This window comes from Centrocercus urophasianus, unplaced genomic scaffold, assembly GCF_019232065.1.
Source record: "Centrocercus urophasianus isolate 14NV4802_14NV808 unplaced genomic scaffold, USGS_Curo_1.0 seq_27, whole genome shotgun sequence".
Lineage (NCBI taxonomy): Eukaryota > Metazoa > Chordata > Aves > Galliformes > Phasianidae > Centrocercus > Centrocercus urophasianus.
Window position 1 is genome coordinate 255,724 of NW_024884833.1, and position 6,805 is coordinate 262,528.

At 44.4% G+C, this 6,805-nt stretch overlaps 1 non-coding gene across 1 annotated transcript; it reads left to right on the forward strand.

The window, feature by feature from the left end:
• Nucleotides 1–1,278: 1,278 nt before the first annotated feature.
• On the forward strand, nt 1,279–1,385 carry LOC122164745. The gene has a single exon (XR_006170309.1). It is a non-coding gene; the product is annotated as a U6 spliceosomal RNA (small nuclear RNA).
• The last annotated feature ends 5,420 nt before the right edge of the window (nt 1,386–6,805 follow it).

Here is a 6,805-nt window from a genome sequence, read left to right on the forward strand (position 1 = left end):
GACATATTAGGAGCTTAGGAGGAGCTTACAAGTTGCACTCTAAAGAACAGGGTAATGATAAAAATGAAGACTCAACAAATGACAACCACAAAGAGTTTTCTCTTTGTACAGACTGATACTGTGTCCTGAAGCCCCATGAAGACACAACACAAATAACTGTCCTTCAAGTCCTTCAACATCAAGGCAAACTGCCAGTCTGTTGGGTTTTATTTTGTTTTACATGAAAAGCATTAAGATAGATTTTACAAGGCCACAATCTCTTCTTTTTGTAGAGTAACCCCAAGAAACATGTAAGGAAGAAACATGCACATGACTTTAACATTCTTTATAAAAATAGGCAGGCTGATTTGAGTGGTCAGTATGCATAAGAGTGACTCTAAAACTGACCAAGATTCAGGAAGCACCAAGGGTTGTGAGTTAGAGAGTTTTTTGTCAACTTCTGGGTTGTTACCTTCCTATTTTTGCAACAATCCCCATTCAAGCTTCAAACCTCCACGGAAGGTAAGTCAATGTCTAAACAGCTTTTTATGATTTCTCCATTCAAAAGAAAGCATATGGCATTTTTTTTTTTTTTAATCCAAATGCTCCTTTGTGGAAATTCATAGTACATTAATTTTGTTCTGAACAATTTACAGTAACTTTATGGCTCTCCCAGTATGCAAACAACTCAGAAGCCTTCACAGATTCTAGAAGTTTCTCCAGTATTTCCTGTGATTTTATTCTCCATGTAAATCCAATAACTTAAGCATTTAATGTCTGAGTAGTAACACACCATCACTGTTAGTAGGTACAGCATTCCATGATATATTTCTGTCTAAAAGCAAAGAACTCAAGCTACACTATCTTCCACACATAGCCTGAAGGCTGTTTGTCTAATGCTACACTTTGGACGCATCACAGTTTTTACCTGCATCACACTCTCACATGCAAAGATAAAAGGCAGTCTTCTCTTCTTCCTTTCTCTCTGCCTGAGCTCAAGACAGTGACATTTTATTCCATTCCTTCCTGACACAACATGTAGTCCTCCCCTTGACTCTAACGCATCATTAGCACCTGGCATGTCTACATACTTCATGCGGCTTTAATAGCTGATAGTTTTCTAATATGGACAGATGGTCCATATTAGAAAACAGATGGTCTGAAAACAAAATACAAATCAGATATGAATAGGCATGTATTCTGTTAGAAAGAAGTCATCTATGTTGCCTAATACTGTTATTAAAAAAGAAATACCTCACAGGGAGAGACCCTAGAGAGCATGTTGCAAAGATAAGAATTGTGCTCACTTCGGCAGCACATATACTAAAATTGGAACGATACAGAGAAGATTAGCATGGCCCCTGCGCAAGGATGACACGCAAATTCGTGAAGCATTCCATATTTTTTAAAAATTATTTGACTTAACATGAGCCAGCAGTGCGCTCTGGCAGCTCGAAAGGCAAATGGGATCCTGGGCTCCATCAGGAGAGGGGTGGTCAGCAGGGACAGGGAGGTGATTGTCCCTCTCTACTCGGCTCTTGTGAGGCCCCATCTGGAGTACTGTGTCCAGGTGTGGAGCCCTCAGTACAAGAAAGACATAGAGATTTTGGAAAGGGTCCAGAGGAGGGCGACTAAGATGATCAGGGGGCTGGAGCACCTCCCCTATGAGGACAGGCTGAGGGAGTTGGGCTTGTTCAGCCTGGAGAAGAGAAGGCTGCGGGGTGACCTCATTGCAGCCTATCAATACCTGAAGGGAACCTACACCCACGAGGGGAGTAAACTCTTCAAAAGGGCTGACAATAGCAGGACTAGGGGAAATGGATCCAAGTTGAAGGAGGGAAGATTTAGGTTGGATGTTAGGGGGAAGTTCTTTACAAGGAGAGTGGTTAGGCCCTGGAACGGGCTGCCCAGGGAGGTTGTGGATGCCCCGTCCTTGGACGTGTTCAAGGCCAGGTTGGACGGGGTCCTGGGCAACCTGATCTGAATGTGTGTGTTTGGTGGCCCTGCTAGGCAGGGGGGTTGGAACTACATGACCCTTGAGGTCCCTTCCAACCCGGGTGATTCTGTGATTCTGTGATAAGAAGTGATCATGAAAACTATTTTTGTTTGTTTGATTGTTGGGGTTTTTTGATACTTATCAGAAAAAAGAAGCTGATCCTTGATGTTAGTCTGAGCATTTCAGCTATAACTAGCCTTGTTAGTCATCTGTGGCCAAAGGGCCAAACAGTGTTTCCCAGTCAAAGCCTCTAGCACCCTACAAAAGCTAGCTTGAATTCAAGTTCTTTTTTCAACACAATCTTTTATTCTGCACAGCAGAGAAGCAGATCATGTAGCAAGTCTCCACTTTAATTTCATCACTATCCTCTGCCATTATGATTTCCAAAAACTTTGAATGGGGAGACTACCTTTGTAGCTCTGGCAAGTTGGATATGAGTCAACAATGCATCCTTGCAGCCAATTGCATTCTGCACTGCATGAAAAGAAGCGTGGCCAGCAGGTGAGGTAATCCTGCCCCTTTACTCTGTGCTGGTGAGACCTTATCTGGAGTTCTGCATCAGATGTGGAGTCCTCAGGACAGGAGAGATGTGGACCTGTTGGACAGTCTCCAGAGCAGGGCCACGAAAATGAACCGTGGAATGAAATATCTTCCCTAAGAGGTTGGTCTGAGAGAGCTGGGGCTGTTCAGCTCTGGAGACACCTGATAGCACCTTTAAGTATCTAAAGAGGGGAACAGAAAGAAAGAGACTGACTCTTTAGCAGTCTGTTGTGATAGGACAAGAGGAAATAATTTCAAACTAAAAGAGGGGAGATTTAGGCTGGATATACGAAAGAAATTTTTTTATGATAATGGTGATGAAGCATTAAAATGCGTCCATGCCCAGGGAGCTGGTAGATGTCCCATCACTTGAGACATTCAGGGTCAAGCTGGACAGGGCTCTGAGCAATGTAATCTAGCTGTAGGTGTCCCTGTTCATTGCAGAGATGTTGGACTAGATGATCTTTAAGGGTTCCTTCCAACTCAAATGATTCTGTGATTCTATGATTCTATGATTCTATGTATGAGAATATTTATATGTATCTACATGAATTGTTTGTACACAAAACTTATGGTTACATCTGATAAATCTATAATCCAGCAGAAATAAAAATGTTTGCATATATTGCAAAAATATTATTTTCTTTATACAGTAAAGAGTTATCCAGTATTTTGTTATACTATCTTTATGCTTTCTCTTTCCTAGCTGCCTTTCCAATGCCTTCTCAAGAGTTCAGTTTAAATGTGATCCTACAAAGCCTACTATCTGAATATATCTCAGCAGATTTGAAAACTAGAATATGCCACCTGACTTAATCAGCAGGAAATTCATCACCTCCCTTGACCTACTGGCCATATTTCTTTTGGTGCTGCCCAGGATACTGTTCGCTTTTTTGGGCATGAGGACACATTGCTGGCTCATGTCCAGCTTGAAATTCACTGGTATTCCCATGTCTTTTTCAGCAGGGCTGCACTTAATTCTTTTGCACCCAACTTGTAATTATAGCAGGGGTTACAGCTTGTATTTGGCTTTCTTGATCCTCATGAGTTTTACCTGGGCCTACTGCTTGAGCCAGCCGTGGTCTCTGGATGGTGTCTCATCCCTCGGTTGTGTTGACCGCACCACACCACTTGGTGTCATCCACAATCTGGCTGATTCAGTTCCACTCTCAACATCAGTGATGAAAATGTTAAAGATCACTAGTTGCAGTACTGCCCCCTGAAGACCACTTGTCACTGATCTTCATGTGGATGCTGACCCACAGATCACCACTCTCTGGATACAATCTCTGGATGTCCAAACTTTTGGGTTGCCTAGGCTGCACTGAGTAAAGAGGAACTGTTGGGGCCACATATAAAATACATAATACAGTGAATGTATATATATACTTTTAATTATTAAAACATAAAAAAAGAAGGAAACAAAAACACAAAATGAACAATTGAGACATGTATGCTTCAGATAGTCATAAGCGTTGATAAGATTCCCCTCTCAGCTTTCTGTTCTCCAGGCTGAACAGCTTCAGCTCACTTTGTAAGGGGACATTCCAGCCCCTAGTTATCTTTGTGGCCCTCCTCTGGACTCTCTCTAGAAGGTTCCCTTGCTGCCTTGAACTGAGGAGCTCAGAGCTAGACACAGCACTTCAGATGTGGCCTCACCAGGACTGAAAATTGTGGTCTCCCTCCCCCCACTGGCTCTGCTCATTGTAAAGTACCCCAGGGCAGAAAGAGTAAATTGGTGCAGAGTAACAGCACTGTGAAGAAATTGGAGAGGTCGGGAGAGGAAGGTGAGGGCAGAAAATGCCCCCAGTGCCATCTCAGCACACATCCGGGCCAGGAAGCATTTGAGATCTGTCCTCAGTTGTGAGCAGTGAAGGCAGGCAGAAATCCTGCAGCTTTCCTGATGCCAGGACCGGTCTTTCCTCATTGCTGTTCCTCTGTGAGGCTGTCCTGTGCCTGAGAAAGCATGTCTGTGCCCGTGTAAGTGTAGGATAGGCTGTGCATGTCTGCCCATGAGCACGCAGATGTACCCATGCCAGCACCCATGGCAGAGGCCATGGTTGTGGGTGGGAAGCATGGTGTGCCTAAACACAAGAATAAAGGAGTGCATCCAGTGCATGACTGTGTGCTGGGGCAGGGCACTGTCTGCAGGACTGCCTGTGTTTGGCTGTGGCAGTGGCCATGCCACTCATACTGATCTGGCTGATAATGTGCAGGTGAAGTGATAGCAGCAAATAGTGTGAGGGGATCCCTGCGGAGTGAGCCTGTGCATGTTCAGGACTCAGCAGACATCATTGCTCTTTGGAAATCCCACAGAGTCTGAGCTGTTGGCAGTGGTGACAGCCTGAAGATACCTCAGTGCTCACTGTCCTGCTCTGATGTGGCTTTCCTGTGCCCTGGGGATGGGCTAGGGGCAGGAGTTTGTGCAAGGCTGAGACCGAAAGGTGCCCATCAAACCTCCAGCAGGGTTTGGGCAGCAGCCTTGGGTCTCTGCTGACAGCCTTGGATGGAAGGAGGTCCTAAAGCCAGCTGCAGTCTTTTCTCATGCCCTAGAACCCAATGGTATCTATAGCAGGAGGAATTGGAGCAGGCACACAGTCCAGTTTGGAGATGCAGGAGACCACAGCTGAGCAGCTGGTAAAGAGAGAAGCCCTTGCCCAGGGGTCACAAGGTGCCACGCAGCTCATGATTGAAATGTTTTTGTATTTCGTTGTGTCCTGCACTCGTGAGACTTCACCTGGAGTACTGCATCCTGTTCTGGAGCCCCCAACACAAGGACATGGAGCTGTTGCAGCAGGTTCAAAGGAGGGCCGCAAATTTGATCAGAGGGCTGGAGCAGCCACCCTATGAAGTCAGGCTGAAGAAGGCTGCGAGGAGACCTTATAGCAGCCTTCCAGTACCTGAAAAGAGCCTGTAGAAAAGCTGGAGAGGGACTTTTTAGAAGGCCTTGTAGCAAGAGGATGATGGGAAATGCCTTAAAACTGGAAAAGGGAGATTTAGACTATATATTAGGAAGGAATTATTTACTGTGGGAGTAGTAAGACGCTGATATAGGATGCCCACTGAGGTTGTGAATGCCCCCTCCCATGAAGCATTCAAGACCAGGCTGGATGGGACTTTGAGCAACCTGGTGTACAACAGGGGAATTGGAACTAGATGATCCCTTCCAACCCAAACCATTCTATGATTCTATGACCAACTTATACATGGGGAGACAGTGATAGGAATGGATTGGTTATTAAGGTATTGAATAGTGTGGGGCTTAACACTGATTCCCAGGAAACCTCACTCATACTAGGCTACCAGCCTGAGTATCAACGCTGGGTATCAACGCTTTGAGCACAGCTGTTCGCTGGTTTCCCACCTCTTGTACAGACCGCTTCTCTAGCCCAAAATGCACTGTTTTTGTTTGTTTGTTTGTTTCTACCGCATTCTAGAAAGATGCGGTAGAAAAGCATCAAAAACCTTACAGAAATCCAGGTAGATAACGTCCACTGTTCTCCCCATGTTAGTTGAGCAAATTACTTTCTTACGAAAGGCAATTAGGAGTTTGCCTCTGCATACTGAAATAGAAGACACTTTCCAGGAAAATTTGGTTAGTTTTTGCTGTCAGGTAATCCATCTAGTGTGAAATGAGGTGTGAGTTGCTGTACAGTCTCACAGACTAGTGTTAAGCACCTGAACAAGATACTATTCTGTCCTGAAGGAAGTCCTAGAAATCTTATCTAATATTTCTATCACTGTTCAAAGGCCACGATGTGGTTTGACAACAAAATGGAGCTCAGCACCACACAGCATTTTGTTCACTCACTCCACTAGAGTGGAACAGGGGGAAGAATCAGAAAAAAGATAGAGATAGAGAAAAGATAGAGAAAAGGAAGAGAGAAATAACAGTAACAGTGATTATACACACAGACAGACATATGTGGATTGCTCAAAAAATAACGCCTCCTGTTTATTTCTGTGTAAACTGCGACAGATACAAAGAGCTCAATAAAGCTATTTGATAGAGCAAATTCTCAACTATAAAGCACAATTTTTTCAACAGTTACCATCCTTAGCTGTGCATTTTCACCAGCAATGAATAAGAGCCTGCATGTCCTGCTCATAAAAATTTGTACCAGTGGAGGTGATCCAGTGTTGCTGTTGCCACTGATGAGAAGCATCACCCACTCCTCATTGTGCTCACATTCACTCTTTGGTCTCCATAAGCTTTCAGCAAGCATCCATGAATGTCAGTGGGTGCCTTTTTCCCACTTGGAAGAATTCAATGAGACGTCTTTGCTTCAT